General features: G+C 41.3%; 1 protein-coding gene across 2 annotated transcripts in view; it reads left to right on the forward strand.

Annotated features, from left to right (window-relative positions):
* Positions 1-17,743, forward strand: part of VEPH1 (ventricular zone expressed PH domain containing 1) — a 4,140,519-nt gene that overhangs the window by 1,111,257 nt on the left and 3,011,519 nt on the right. The gene's annotated exons all lie outside the window — the stretch shown is intronic.

Genomic DNA, 17,743 nt, shown 5'->3' on the forward strand with positions numbered 1-17,743 from the left:
ATATTCCAACAAATCCTGTTACACTAGCAACCTTCTAATCTTAACATGGCTATGATAAGTGTACACAGCCCTGTTAACATGGCAGGCTCTTGTATCATATAATTGAGAACACGATACTGCATTAAAAAATATTACCCACCTCAAATGTGACATATGACCTGTGCAGTCCAATCAAGAAACTAACAAATGAGTTTGTTGTGAAATATACTGAGTGAGCTGTGTACAATACAGTGGCTGCATAGGTGTGGACACCCTTAAACCAATGCTTCTTTGAAACACCTAAGTGACCTACAGCAGTCACTCTTACTGGGAAGGGGAGTATCAGCATAGCACATCATGACTTGGCATTATTTGGACAGTCTTTCCTGCAAAGGTCCCCCAACACTGTCAGCTTGTAAGGGCAGCTCATGTGTACAGACATTGGAGGTCACACTGGGGGTTTACTATTGGTGTTAAGTCTGGTCTTTGTCTGGTCCAATGCATACCCTTGATTGTATTCAGGTGGAGCCATTCTTAGGTAGCTTTGGATGTATGCTTCAGGTCCTTGTCGTGTTGGAAGCTGAAACTCCTCCCCATCCTTAGCCATCTTGCAGATGCCTGACAGCTCTGACCCACATGTGAGTGTTATTTGAACTGTTCATAATTCCCTCCACCATGCCTACAGGCCTAGTTCCAGCTAATGAACAGCAACCCCAAAGCAGGGCACTGCAACCAGTGAGCTTCAACATGTGGATGGTGGTATTCATGTGAAGCGAGGTGTTGCTTGTGCACCACATGTAGCTGTAAGGATAGTGGCTGTAAGTTTAAACCTTGGTCTCAATACACCATTACAGATTTCAACACATGCCTGTGGGGGACCTTGTGTTATGTTTGGTACTTGTACACAGCCCTGAATGGCGTTTGGCATTTGTAAATACTTCTATCTGCTGACTCTACCCCAAAGGCCAGACTTATGCAGAATCCAGGCGAGTGATGCCACATGTACTATGCAACCAGTACTTGCCAGAGTCCTGCAAGTTCCTCAGTGTTGCTGCATGTCTCCTGGCAGCCTTCCTGACCAGTTATCAACGTGTCCTTTCATTTGTTGTGGAATGACATCTGGTTCTTTTTAACAGCACTGTTGTCCCATATTTCATCTACCTTTTGATGACTGTCTCCACTATGTTCCATGATATATGCAATGCTGTGCTAACGTTGTTGTACCCTACCCCTGACTGATAACTTTCAAATGTGAGATCCCTATGATGCTTTGTACGATGTGTTCAAACCATGGCTGCTTCTGGTACAGGCAACTGAGCAAATGTCATGAATACACTTCTCCAACAGTGGACCATTGTGCATTGTTACATTGAGTCCCTGTACTTGATGGCAGGTGTGTACCCAAGCAGAGTGAATGTTGTCCATACATCACAAGTTGCCATACAATGTGTTATTTGGAGGGTGTGCACACATATGCATTCAGCATATTGTAAGGTTTGTATACCCCATATTTGGTGGCCTAACATATTGTTGGGTTTTAAAAGTTAATTGTTCATGTTATGGTCACATTACAGGTTGGAAAAGGTGTGGAATGTAATTGTATATATCAGAAACATCTTGATAGGGGTTGTACACTGTGGTATCCACTGTATAGGATTAATGTGTCATGCCTGTCCCTACCATAGCCCATTTGTCCTCCCAATTTGTTTGTCTCTGTCCAGATGTCTTGCACTGACAGGTTGTGAGGTATGCTGCAGGAGTGTTACATAACCCTTCAGATAGGCCCCAGTGGTGCCCACTGTGATGCACTACAGTTAACACCACCACAAGTGAACATGGACTTCAAGCAATATGGCTAGGTGTGTATTGGCAAAGCACAACAAAACAATTACATACTCACCAGCTACAGGCTGCTGTCCCACTTGTAGACCAGAGGGAGCTAAACAGGTGTGGGAGAAAGGTACAGTCAGCAGATTCATGTGTGGCATTGGTACAGAGAGGAAGCAACATTACTGCACATTAACAGTACAACCACCAATATTATGAAATATGCTGTCCAGCACCATAGATGTGTACTTATGTGCATTACCAAACCCCGTCCACAGCTACTATCTTATCTGACATATGCATGTAGGTACTCTACAGATACAAATCCCAATACTATGAAATGTGCTGCCCATCACCATAGATGTGTACTTATGTGCATTACCAAACCCCATCCACAGCTACTATCTTATCTGACATATGCATGTAGGTACTCTACAGATACAAATCCCAATACTATGAAATGTGCTTCCCATCACCATAGATGTGCACTTATGTGCATTACCAAACCCCGTCCACAACTACTATCTTATCTGACATATGCATGTAGTTACTCTACAGATACAAGTATGTATGCTAAAGTACTCTACTAATGTGCACTAGGGCCTTATCTGCACACTCCTCATCCATTGTGTGGGAGCACCCTCATCTACAATTTTGGATTCAGCAAGATATTGTGTGCCTCAAGTGAGTGCACCAAGGTTGGCCAGGAGCTGTTCGGTGGGTGCCAGTAGGGCCTGCATGACTGGGCCCCCATCTGTGGCTGTTGCTTCTCTGGCTATGGCAGCAGCCCTTCACCAGGCATTACGTATGAGGTCAGTAGCACAATGCCAGAGAGGTTTTGTGTGCAGGCCAACATCATTTACCCTATTGACTAGGTCATTTCATAGGGCTGTACGCTCCTGCAGATATTCATGATCACGGCCAAACATGACATCATAATAGTTGACAATAACATTGATTATCGCTGATGTTTCTGCTTCATTGTAGGGTGGATTTCTGGTGTGCTGCATCCCGCCTGAAGACATAAACAGTGAAACACATCATAGCACCTCATACAGTTGTCAACAGTATGGATAGTAATTGCACATCAACAGTGGATATGTGTTGCCAACACTCACACCTACACCATGCCCCTGTAATATATTAGCACAATATTAGCTTGCATTGCACTCCTGGCTCTGATGTGTCATACTCCCCCCAATGATGGACAGTTAATTGCATACACCTCTATTCTCCATTCATTTCTGTGTAGAGGGATGAAGGTGGCCATCTTCCATGTGGATGTGGTGAGGATCTTGCCGAGGTTGTGTTTGACTACGGTGTGTGATGGAACTATGAGCACTTGCCCGAGTTCATGTAAGATGCAGATAGGGATGTTATCAGGCCCCATGGAGACTCACTGTTGTTGCCTTTCAGTAGGCAGTATGTACCTGCTCACCACTGATGAGTGGAGGGATGCGGTCGATGTTCATATTTCCCTATAGGGATGGGGGGACAGAGGAGTGATGTTCACACCTAACCTGTCTGATGCATGTTGCCTATCACCATGGCATGTGTGTATGAGATGTGTTTTCGCACCAGTACAGGGTGAATTGTGTTGTTGCCTCTGAGACTAACAACATATGTGGAGACACCCTTGTGACTGGTCTTGGCAGTGTGAATATGTGTGATTTGTATTCGTAGTCAGCCTTACGTGGAGTCACCTGTGACCTTACATGCTTGTTCTAATAGAGGTGGACATGCTTCCCAGTTGCTGTCTGCACCTATGTGGCCCTGTACAGCAATACAGCAACCTATTATGTAGTTTGTGTATTGCTGCTGTCCACCAAAGAGGTGTACTCTATCTTGGTAGAGGTGGGCTATTGCTGAGTCCATAGAGTTACAGTGGATATATAAGTGTAGACACCCCTGTTACAATGCATGGTCTTTGTGCTATTGTAATGTGACACCACAATAACTCATTTCAACACAATTCCCACCTTTAATGTGACATATAGCCTGTACAATTCAATTGAAAACATCACAATCTGTTATGGGAAAACATGCAAATTGAAATCAGTACAATAAGCTGATTACATGAGTGTGCACACCCTTAAACAGATAATTTCTGGAAGCACCTGTTGAGATAATAACAGCATCCAGTTGTCTTAGGTCAGAGTCTATCATCATGGCACATCTTTACTTGATAATAGTTGCCCAGTCTTCCTTGCAACAGAGCTACAAATATGTCAATTTGTAAGGGCATCTCTTTTGCACAGCCCTATTCAGGGCAACCCACAGATTTTCTAATGGATGTAGGTATGGCCACTGGCTGGCACATTCCCAGACTATAATTTCCATCTGGTGAAGCTATCCCTTTGTCAGTTTGGATGTATGCCTGGGGTCATTGTCATGTTGACAGATAAAATCCCTCTTCATCTTCAGTGTTATAGCAGATGACTGAAGGTTTGGGAATGAAAATGGTTGGTATTTGCAACTATTCATAATTCCCTCAATCTTGAGTAGAGACCCAGTTCCAGTTTTTGAAAAGCAACCCCACAGCATGATACTGCCACCACCATGTTTCACTGGGGGGGGGGGGGGGGTGTGTTCTTCTAGTAATGCAAAGTGTTGTGTTGGGCCAAACATACTTCTTGGAATTGGGGACCGCAGGTTCAACCTTGGTGTCATCAGAACATAACACATTGTCCAACATGCTTTTTGGAGACTTGATGTACTGTTTGGCAATATTTGTCCAGCTGTGGTTTTTCTGTGTAGGAAAATGCTTCTTTCTAGCAACCATACCCCATAGGGCAGACATATGGGGAATACAGAAGATTTATTTCACATGTGGTGCACACCCAGTACTTGGAAGGCATTCCTGCAGCTTGTTCAGTGTTGCTGTACGTCCCCTGGCAGCCTCCATGTACAGTTTTTATCTTGTCATGTCATCCATTTAGGATGGACGTCCAGGTGTTTGCAGTGTCACTGTTGTCCCATATCTTCTCCACTGTCTAATGATTGTCTGCACTGTATTTCATGGTATATCCAATGTTGTGGACACTTTTTCTACTCTTCCCCTGACTGATGCCTTTCCACAATGAGATTCCTTCAATGCTTTGTAAGCTCTCTGCCAAACATGTCTATTGCTGTACTGGATCAATCAAACTGATGAATGTGAAATACATCCTACTAGGACAGTTGAACATTATTTGGGGATAATCAGAGTCTTGTTAATTGATGGCATGTGTGTAACCAAAAAGAGAATGCTGTGATTACTGCAGGAGGTGCATCAACCAAGTAGTGGATTATGTGTGAACACATGTATGCAACCAGTTAATAGTACATTTTTAATGTTTTATATTTTCACCCCTAACAGATTTGTTTGTCAATAGAATTGTACAGGTTATGGGTCACATTCAAGGTGGGCAATGTTTTGGAAAGATTTTCTGTGGTCTCATGTGTGTATAGTACACAAACCTGGCATTTCAGCAGGGGTGTGTACAGTCATGATATCCACTGTATGTAGGTGTTCAGATAGCTGTTTGTGGTAGGCATGGACAGGGGGTCATAACACATTTGCACACTTCTCCGATTTCAACCTAATAATCATGCCTATTCTACTACCCATATCATTGTCATGGCAAAGCAACAACCAGTACTTGTAAGCATTTATGTCTGTTGTATGCACTGAAACTGATATTACACACAAGTAGAACATGCACAATTTATTTACATATATAGATAAGTAAGTTGATTGCACAATAGGCTTTGCTATCACAGTGCTAACCTGGAGGATGTCCCACATTCATATCTAGGCTATTCTGTGAAGGTGTCATTGTTAACAGACTTGACAGTGGTATGCCTAACATAACACAGCTGTATGTAAGTGACTACAGATATCAGGCACACACGTGCTTATAAGGCTGTACACTTGAATGGTATGAACTCACTATATCACATGCATTTCAACACACACTTCTGTAATAGTACTTTACTCTGCACATGCTATGTATAGTTATCTTATATTTACAAGACAAATTGTGTATTGTAGTTATATGCATAGGTAACATATGGATATGTCCAACATCCCAGTAGCTGGCCTAGCAGTGGCACAGTCAGTGGTGTTTGACAGACACTCCAGTAGTTGCCAAATGCCAGTTGTCCTTTCCTGGGATGAGTCAGGGGCCTGAGCTGTGATCTGTGTCACTGCAGACAGAGCCACATGCTATGGCCATCAGTGCTGTTCAGCAGTACATCAGTTCAGCAAGTCTTATTGAGACATATTCTTTCAACCCCCTATTTTCCATTATTACAGGTCACCTACTGCATTCAGTTACATGCTTACTTGTTTCACATACCTTTTTTTAAGTGGATTTTGTTAGATATATCTTCTGAGTTCTTCTGTTGATAAGGAGATGACTGTCTATGACAGAGGTAGTTTGAATAGATGGCAGCTTGTCTTTTGTAGGTAATGCTTATGACCATGTGATGTCCTGTGCACAAGTTGGTGTTCCCCAGTTGCTAATTGCATGCAGAGCAGTTGTGTATTTATTCCAATAGCCAATGTCATGGCAACACAAACCTATAACTGAGTACTCCATGTAGGTATTGGCCCTTTCCCTTGCCTGTGAAGAAGACATCCTGGAGGTATGCGAGCTAATTATTCTTACAGCAAGACTTGTAGAGACAATCCAACTAAATGGTGGAAGATTCAAGACTTTGGGGCAGAATGTGAGTATTGCTGTTACATTTTGAATACTGCTAGTTTAACAGGGTTTGTCTGAACATGCTACTTCTGCATGGGTTTCAGTCTGACAAAGTTCTGTGTGTGCATAGCTCTCAACTGTAGGACTATCCACATAACGGCCAGAGGTTTGCCTGTTATGTTTGGTCTGCTCCCCAGACAGGTTTTGTTCTTGCTAAATCCATAGCATAATTTGATGTTTGCAGTCAGTAAATGCTAACATCTATTTGTGTTTCTGACTTTATATCCCTCAGAAAAGATATGTTACAACAAACCCTGTTACACCAGAAACTTTCTCAGTGTATAACAGCAATATTTCAAGTATGGCTATGTATTTGGGCCTCTGTCCCCCAATTATGTCAGGCTTTATCCAGATGTCATACAGTAGGAGGTTGCTAGGCATGGTATATCATTATTTAGCACTGTCATTCCTGCTGAGGGCAAAGGCTGGACAGCATATGGAACTCTATACATTCAAGAGGTTGGTGCATAGAGAATGCTATTCGATGCCCTTGTAACATATTTTATGAAGGGGAGAGTAACAAATGTTTTAAAACTAGGCTGTTAGAACATGTGAGACATATTACTGATAACAAAGAAAACAGTTCTATAGCTGCACATTTTAATAATTCTCACCATGGGGACAGTAGTGGGGTACAAGGTACTGTTTTGGAAAAAGTCTGTTTCTCAATTTGATCAAACAGTCATAAAAAACAATTGTTATGTACAGGATCAAGTTATATTTTTTAATGTAATACTGTATCCCCTAGGGGTTAAATGAGGAGTATAATTGGAGGCTGTGTATTTAAATGTAATTAACTGTTAATTGCTTTTTGTATTTAAGGCAAGTATTTCTTGTACTGTTTTACACCTTGAAGGCTTTGGCCAAGATATCAGAGTATAATAAATGTTTGTGATTTACTGGCTAGATGTATTTCTCTTTACTATTCTCAAGTCATTGTAGTTGTTTTGCTAAGAGGTCATTGTATGTCTGGCCATTGTGTATGGCCTATCATGATTTGTAGCAGCATACTGTTCACTTACTAGTTGGACTGTGGAGGGGCGGGCAGATGTGAGTGTCATTGGTCCTTTTGTATCCAACTGTGCATGCTGCTCCAGTTATGGTTGGTCTATCAGCAGCATATGTTTGTATGGGCATTTTGAGACGTATGCATATATGTATGTATGTATGTATATATATATATATATATATATATATATATATATATATATATATACACACACACACACACACACACACACACACACACACACACACACACACACACACACACCTCCGTATTTATTGGTAATATAGCTATATATTGTTATACAAATATATGTATATCCATATGTATCTATCTCTTTCTCTGTATGTATATGTTTCTTTTTGCAGCATGCACAGTTGGTATCTACCAATCCTTCCTGATTGCACAGTGTCTCTTCCCTATTGTAAACTGGCTGTAATGCATGGTATGTTTGAAAAAACATCCAAATGCCATACAGCTCAGATGGCTTAGTGGTAAAATGCTGTGACTATGGTGTGCAGGGTCCTGGGTTCAAGGGCTGTTTATTTTGTTGCTGGGCAGAACAAGGGCTGTTTGATACAGAGTGATTAAGGCAGTTTTGAGTGGCTTTAAGTGGGTTTGCATGGTTTTGCATGATGGTAAGCGATGCTAATACACAATTAAATGAATATGCATTTACACTGTGTAGGCTTCACTTAGCAACACTTACCAGTGTGTAAGTCTGCTTAGCATTCACATTTAAGCAATGTTTAAATCTGCTAAGCATAGCTCAGCCCTGGTAACCATTGCTCACATTCCAGTCTTATAAAATAGCAGAGTAATGATATCATTTAATAAATGTATTTAATTTCCTGTACATAACATGCTTCTATGTGCTGTCATTACAGTAGCAAGGGGTGTGTCTATACTGTATGGGACACTTGGGTATACATGGATAGTATCACATTTTTTTATACATGGTTAGTATCATGTTATATGCACTCACACTTGCATGTTACACCAACTACAGTGCACTGGTTGACAAAAATAATTTAACACATATTGTATTATTAAATCAGTACTTTTAACAGTGCTTTTCCATGTAAAAGTAGATTGCAGATTGTAGTAATTGAACTGTGCATCCCTGCATGCAAAGCTGGGACTCTGAGTGCTACACTACCTTGTTCTTGATGTTAGAGCTGTATGTTTTTATGCATCTCCTATTGGATACTAATATGATATTACTATGTTAACTGTAGAATACTATGGATTTTGGCCATGTTATTGAGGACTGCTGTCATGTAATAATGGCATACATTTCAGTTTCATACTTCTATCCTTCAAAACATTCATCCTAATGCATGACCTGTTTGCTATCTACTTTCTATCTGTCCTCTGTGGAGAATTGCAGATGTCAGGTATTGTTAAGGCCATATAACTGTGTAGGTTCCCACATAGTATTGTGCTGTCAGCCTGGACACTGCTGCTTGTTCCAACATATGGGACATCCTTAATGTGGGGCATGCCCCTTTTCCTTGCCTGTGTGAGGGACAGTACATAGGTGGTGGGCTACAGATTCACAGACATTTGGTGGGAATACTCCACAGGACAGGACATTTGAGGACAGCTCAACAATATAGGGGACATATCCCTAGAATTGTGAACAGATTCTATGTCATCAGTGCTGTTATACACATGGTGGGTTTATAGATGGACAGAGTTTGTGTGGACATGCATTTAGTGAGTGACTGCACATCAGAGAGTAACATGTCTCTGACATACCTCTCCACTGGCATGCTGTCCACAGACTGGCCACACGTTTGCCTGTTATGTTTTGTCTGTTCCCCAGACAGTTGTTGTCCTTGGAATATCAGTCGGGGACTGTGTGGAATGCAGTCAGTGACTACTCACATCCATTGGTATTACTGACTTCATTTTCCTCATAAAGGATATGTTACAGCAAACCTAGTAACATCAGCAACTGTCACAATTTATGACAGCAATATGTCCAATCTACCCCTGTTTTTGTGCCTCTGTCCCCGAATAATGTCAGGCTTTGTCCAGATGTCATGCACTATGTGACTTAGATGTATTTAGTATCATTATTTCTTGCCTTCATTCCTGCTACCATCCCAGTGATGTAGTAGACCCACACACATGTCAAGGAAGAGGCCAGATATATGAGTCCTGAGCCTGTACATTCTGAGTTGAACTGTACATTAGAGAGGAGTGTGTATGTCTGGCCATTGTTAACAGACTGTCAGGATTGTGTACACATGCATGTGTACCTGTTATTTGGGATTTGTATGGAGGGAGTAGATGTAAGTGTTATGGCTCCTTTTTTATCTGACTGTGCATGCTGCTCCAGTTTCTGTTGGTCTATTGGCTGTATGTATTTGTAAGGGCAGATTGAGACATGTCCTGTACCATGGTCAGGATTCAGACTACACTGAAAATTGGGCCAGTATATGTAGGGCTCGTGTGAGTGGCAAACAATGATGTATTTGTTCACACAGTCCATATACTCTACTGTTCTCTTGACTTACCGGTATGTGACCATGACTGTGGTGATACTGGTTGGGGGTATGCATTTTCACACTGTTGTCTGTTTATCAGTGCTGTTATATCCCTGTAGTGCCTGTTATATTTGCAAATACATGTGTAATTTCCCCCTAGCAGATTTGATATTTCAATTGCTCATGCTATTTCACTAAATATATGTTAGAGCCGACAGGAGGATGTTACTGCAGCAACTATGTCAGCTTATCTACGCCAATATTTCAGATACATCCCCATTTTCATGGCTTCCACCCACCACTTTGTCAGCCTTGGTCCAGATTCATTGCATTAAGGGATTCTGAGCATACCTCTCAACGGGCTGGATTGTTTCCGGATGTCCAGGGTTATCGCTAACATTTTTTGTCTGTTTTACAGATTAGTCTCATTTCTCTGGTAAATCTCTGTGATGATATAATGATTTTTGTCAGTAAATAATGACATACATTTCATTTTCAGACCTGACATCCATCAGATTATGTATGCTGAAACAAACTGTGTCACTCTGTCAAGAAGAGTACAGGGGGACAATGATCTCTTCCTTCCTGGATGCAAAAGTGTTAATAATGAGATATGCCACATCGAAGGACTTTCTGACCATAGTGGTAATGTGGTGGTACAAAGAGAGGTTGCTGTCACCCTGTGTTCCCAGATCTCTTATAACACCTTCTGTGTTCAAGGGACTACCGTTGATGTTGTAATTCATGGGAACAGGGTTTTTCCCAAAGGGGATGTCAACACATTTTTTTGACACTGACCTTAAGGCCATGGCTCTGATACCAGTCAGTGGTCTCAGTGATGCCTTTCTGTAGGATGCCAACATCACTTGGGTTATTAATAATAGCTCCCAACTTGCAACTGTCTGCAAACTCTGTCAGTTAGAGTCCCTTCATGTTGGCATGGAGTTCAGAGAAGTAGATATCAAACAGGAGAAGACCCAGGACCGAACCCTGTGGGACTCCACTTGTGACTGATCATTAGTCTAACTTGGAGTCAGCTACTTTCACACTGTGAGTTCTATCTGCAAGGCAGTTTGCAACCCACCTAGTGATATAGGGGTTGATGCCTAGATTAGTGAGCTTTTGCATGATTCCTGAGTGGGGAATGTTATCAAAGGCTTTGGCCAGATCAAGGTAGGCTGCATGAACCACCTTGCTTTCATTCACAGCTCTGGTGACTGACTCAAAGAAGTCAACCAGGTTGATTGAGCAGGCATGATTTACCCTTCACAAAACCAAACTGTTTGGAATCCTGGAGATTCCCATATCCCTGATTATTAGGTCCACGATGATGCATTACATAGCTTTACATAACAGACTTGTCAGGTTAATGGGGCGATAGTTCCCAGGGTCTGTAGTTGCTCCTCCTTTGTGGGGAGGGGTGACTGTAGCAGTGCACAATTTGGTAGGAACAAAGCCTGAGGTGAGGCTGTGATTAAACAGGATACACAGTTGAGATGCCAGTTCACTCTGTAGTTCATATAGAACACAGCCAGGGATATTATCAGCTTCCATAGAAGCTGTACTCTTGTCCTTGAACAGTGGTGTTTTAACCTGTGCAGCAGTAATACTGGGTGCCTAGCAGTGTACTGGTATTGTGATTGGTCCTTTGGGGGGGATAAAGTTGGCACTGAGTCTGTCAGCCAGTATATTGGCAATATCTTTTGGCTCAGTATAGGAGGTACCCTTGTGCAGTAGCTCAGAGTAAATATTGGTATTGACATGGAGATTCTTTACATAACTATAGGAGGCCTTGTGGTTGTCTTTACTATGTGCTGCAGTTTTGTTTTCACAACTAGCTTTAGAGTATTTGATGAGGGATCTCAACTTTTTGTTGAGACTGACAAGGGAGGTTTTCCAGTCTTGGGATTTCACCTTATTCCATATCAGTTTCCTCCTCCTGTTGTAGAGTTTCTTTATGGCAGGGGACCACCAGATTGGCTTCATTTTTGTGTCTTGGTTCTATTGGGTATGGTAGAATCTATCCATTTGTGTACGTGTTCATAGTGCATTGGTGTTTGATTCAGCAGTCATGCCACTAATCTCCATTTGCATGGCTGCTGTGAGGTTGGCCACCTGTGTTTTTAGGAGGCCAAAGTTAGCTTTAGAAAGGCTTTTCATGCTGGTTACCTTTGCAGGGGGGTGGAAGGGATGTGGGTTTCCAAGGTGATTACTTTGTGGTCAGATCTAACAAGGGAGGAGTTGAGTAATGGAGTACAGCAACAGTCGCCCATGTTAGTAATGACCAGGTCAATGATGTTGCTACCTGACTTGGGTGTACAAATGAGCTGGTCCAGGCCATTGGAATTAATGAATTCCAGGAAACATTGGACAAGTGCATTAGTACATGAGTAGCTTTCCCAGTTAATGGTGGAGTAGTTGCAGTCAACCAGTATAAGAGTGCTAGGTTGGACGCTAATATTCTCCTGGGTGATTAGGAACATGGCATGTGAGTCTTGGAACATGGTAGAGGATCTATAGCAGACTATGATCTGAATCACTGTCTTACCCAATTTTAGCTACACCTGCAGAATCTGTGATGCTTTATGTTGGGCTACCAGTCTGGAGGTGTGCACATCCTTTATGAATATGGAAATACCACCACCTTTGGAGCTTCAGTCCAAGTTTGGGGGCCAAAAGGTGTGGAATGAGTTATAGGCTGGTAGTGCAGGGGTGCTTTCTGCTGCCTTTAACCAGGTCTCTGTTACAGTACAAATGTCAGTGATCTCCATTTTAAGGAGTGCTTCGAGTGAGTGCATTTTGAGAATTCAACTTCTAGTGTTCAGCAGAATGATCCTCAGATTGCATGTGTTTGTAGCTGTTATATATTTATGTATATTTATGTATGTATATATAAATATATATATATATATATATATATATATATATATATATATGTATATATATATATATTTATATATATATATATATATATATGTATTTATTTACTTTTCTATATGTATGTGTATGCATATATGTAGATATATTTTAGATGTCTCTCTCTCTCTCTGTATATATATATATATATATATATATATATATATATATATATATATATATATATATTATATATAGATTTGTCCACATATATGCATCTCCATACATATATAGATGTATATATAGAAAACCTGACTGATTCTACAGAATTGTTTTCCAACTATTGAATAATTCTGCTAACTGATATGTTTGAAAAATCATCACTATTTTCTAGAGTTCACATGGTGTTGTGGTGCATTACTATTGCCTGTAGTTTACAGAGCCCTGGGTTCAAGGCTGACTATTTTGTTGCAAGGCAGAACAGATGCTGCTGGAGAGTGAGTGATGAGGGCAATATTTAAAAGAGGTCCATAGTTTGGGCCCATTGACCCCCATTTTGACAGCCTTTGGACATATTTGTTGCAGTAAGATGTCCGGAGTATGGATCAGAGTTGCAACTCAAATACATAGCTATATATATATATATATATATATATATATATATATATATATATATATATATATATATATATATATATATATATATATATATATATATATATATATATATATATATATAAATATATATATATATATATATATATATCTATATATATATATATATATATATATATATATATATCTATAGATATAGGTTGGTACTAGGCTATCGACCCTAGGGCCTATACAAGCTTAGCCATAACAATTCCCTGGCTATTTCTTCCCCCACTATTTACTTCCACACTATATATATATATATATATATATATACACAAAACTTGACTAATTCTACAGAATCTTTTCCCTACTGTTGAATGACTCTACTGAATGATATGTTTGAAAAAGCATCAAACATTTCTACAGCTCAGATGCCTTAGTGGTAGATTGCTGTGGTCATGCTGTGCAGGGTCCTGGTTTCAAGTCATGCAATGGGTGATTATTTTGTTGCTGGGCAGAACAGGGGTTGTTGGATGCAGAGTGATTAAGGCACTTTTAATCAGTTGTAAGCTGGTTTGCATGGCAGTAAGCAATGCTACATTATGGTGAATTATGCTGACACACAGTTAGCCGTATAATTGCTTGATCTGAATTAGCCTTGCTTGGCACCACACAAACATGCTTACTCCTACTTACTGCTGCTTACTCCTGCTTACCCCTATGCTAATTTCTTTAAAAGAAAAAAGGGGTTATAGGAAAGTGGTTAAAAAGGGGGCACATAAAGGGAAAAACAATATGAAAGATAGCTAGGTGATGTGCAGGATGAGTGTAGGGAAGGTCCATAGCTGTCTATTTCTTCTACAGCAACAGCTGTGCATTTGTACAGAATTTGGAGGTGAATTTTGACACTCAGACCCTGGATAGAGGGGTGAGGACAACACTAATTTGTGGCTAAGCAAATTAGACCAGATTATATGTGTCCGGTGCACATGTTCAAAATGGAATGCTATGTATGGGGCAACATTTTCTTGTGGGAACAAATTGCCCTTGGTGATTGTGGGATGTTAGGGAAGGATAGCAGGTATATTTGGGGAGGTAGGTTGGGTAGGAAGACAGACAAGACAGCAGACAGGGGCAGTATATGACATTTGCGGGGGTAATCCCTCAAACCTGGTGACCTGTGCCTGACATATAAGGCCATGTCAAACCCAGATTGAATATATATCACCTCTCAAAAAAATCTAGATCCCTCAGAACCACAAGGGAGAGACTTAAACCTTGACACGGTTATAAATAGAACGTGCTGGAGGAGGACATCATCACCTAGAGACTCCCCTATGCTGTGGAACAAAATCCGGTACATGTGAGGCAGAGCACCTGCAGCCTTGTTCAAAGAGGAATCTTGACCAATGGATGGATATTACTTCAGATTACTTGCTTGTCACTGACAGAAAAAATGAAAGAAAATGATAGGTATTCAAACTAAAAAACTAAAGGGTGGCAGCCACATAACTAGACTATGCTTATAAATGCCCTGGGCAGATAGCCTAGTATGAGATTATATAGACCCAGGGATTACTTCAGTGTCACTGCAGCACAGACAGAAAGACAGAAAAATGATTTCATAGTTAAACTAAAAGCAAGGGCAAAAAAAGCCACACTCATAGGCTAGGCTTATAAATGCCCTTGGGCAGATAGCCTAGTATGAACCTATGAACCTATGAACACCTTGGATGGGGAGGGTGGTTGGGAATTGGATGCCCACTGCACCTTCATGGCCCCAAAGGTGGCTGTGCTGGGGGCTGACCCTCAAGATGCACCATGCATCCCTCAAGCTGGCATAGCAGATCTGCAAACACCTTTTGAAGCTCGCTATGCACCAATCCCCAGACCTGACGATGGGTGACAGTGTCCTGTCTGCACCCACTACCTGCGGGGAGTGGACCCATCCCCTGAGGTGGTTCCATCCAAAGGTGTTGCAGGACCAGTGAATGAGGAGGTCCCGAGATGGGTCTCAGATATGCTGGGGCTTGGTGCCATGGCCAGTTGAGGTGGGACAGGTGGATCCACTGGGATTGGCTTTCCCAGACATGCTGTGGTGTTGCACTTTTAGAACATATGTTGGTTAGTCATAAAAAACACATTCCAGGATTTGTTATAACAGCACGCATTGGTATTCCATTAACTCAAAACATCAGATTTGGAACAGTTGCATAGCAAACATGCATATATGGAAACACAGTGAGCATTGTAAGGGCATGCAGGTTACATTGATAGCAACAGGCCAAGAGTCATAGTATTTGCACAGGGAACATTAATAGTCAAACATTTCAATATTTGTAGAACAATAGGACACATATCCAAACAATAGATGACTGGTACAGATAGGGTGGGGGAGAGTGAGGGATGTCAGTTAACAACTGTGTAGGCTGCAATTGCTCACAACTTTGATGATCACTACTGTAATAATTACTCTCCAGGTATTACCTCATTTTACATTACTCTATGGCCTTGGATTGGGCAGTGGTATGTTTGTACACAGTGTATAATTACAGCTTTCTCACAGCTACTTTATACCCTTTCTTACCTGGCAGACCTGTGAAGGAAATTTCTGTCAACACTACCTGACTGTTTCTACCCATATTCACATTGTCAGGGTTACACATGTGCACTCATACTGTTTGTGTGTGTGTGTGTGTGTGTGTGTGTGTGTGTGTGTGTGTGTGTGTGTGTGTGTGTGTGTGTGTGTGTGTGTGTGTGCGTGTGTGCGTGTGCGCGTGTGTGCGTGTGTGCGTGTGTGTGTGTGTGCGCGTGCTACTACCATACTCTGCTATGATTTATATTGGTCGTCCTGAGTGTGGGGGCAGTGACCACTAGCTGTGGCAGTGTGACACCGGAGGGACATTTCTTGGAGGAGACTACTTGGTGTATGTACTTATCTTATTGTCATTTGCAGCCTTGGGGTTGGATGGTGGGTGTTGTACACAGTGTATAATTACAGCCTTCTTACAGCTACTTTATACCTTTTCTTACCTGGCAGACCTGTGGAGGAAATTTCTGTTAACACTACCTGACTGTTTCTATGCATATTCCCATATTCCTGAATGAAAATATGAATACAGCTTACTATCACTCCCAGGATTCAAACCGTGCTTGTTTGTGCATAAAATAGAACAATGTTTGTGTTTCATCAGAATAAACTATTATGAAACTGCTGTTTCTCATTTGACTGCTTTCTGCCTAATACTCTCTTGGTTCTATAATCTGACCTTGTGATTCTGACATTCCTGCATGGTAGATACTTCTTATACTGTGTATTAATGCTTTGACATAGCACAGTCTGGAAAACAAGGGTTAACACAACATTACTATTCAGGTATCAGATCTTGGTGCATGAAACATTTCATATAGGTAATCTCCTGTTTTACAACTCCACAATCTTTGTCAGATGGGCCTTGATTATTTAATGTTTCAGAGCTATAGTTGCTATGCAGAAACTGTACACAATTCACTTCATACCACCACTTACCAAAGTAAACATGACTAGTTTGGGGGTTTGACTTTTATTGACAGGTACTGACACTTTTATTGATATATACCCTGTACATTACTATTACTCTGCTAATGTCTCATTTATGCAGTACAAACCATACCCATTTTTAAATAATGACAGGTGACATTCTACTCCTTTCTATATATTTGCAATGAATACTTCAAGCTAGATTTGTACTCACCAGCCTTAGCAGCTTGCAGACATGGGCATCCATGTTTGTGGCCCTCTCATCTGCAGCTGTACAGGAGATAGAGATACATTTAATCATACCTGTCTATCACATTCTCAGGCTGGACTTTGGAAAACACTTATTGATACTGATACACACAGTTCGGACATTCCCCGCCCATGCATCTTGGATCTACTGGTCCAAGAGCTCCCTCTTCCTACGCTTCAAGTTGGCAAAGTGGTGCTGGACCTGTTCACCAATCTGAGGGATGCCAGTGGCACTGGTGAGGTCACATGTGAGATAGTCCCAGACCTCTGCTTTGTATTGGGAGCCCTAGTACTGGTCCTAGAGCAGTCTCCCATCATGGTTTTCTACTAGGAGTCCAACCATGACCCTGGACTCCTGAATGCCCCAGCACTGCACCCAAAAGCACACACATTCACCAACACCAGCCATAGTGCCTGCAGTGGGGAGCTACAACTGGTTATGAGGTGTATTCCCACCTGCAAGGTT

The sequence above is a fragment of the Protopterus annectens genome, chromosome 4.part1, assembly GCF_019279795.1.
Source record: "Protopterus annectens isolate FY-2018-M chromosome 4.part1, PAN1.0, whole genome shotgun sequence".
Taxonomy (NCBI): Eukaryota; Metazoa; Chordata; order Ceratodontiformes; family Protopteridae; genus Protopterus; species Protopterus annectens.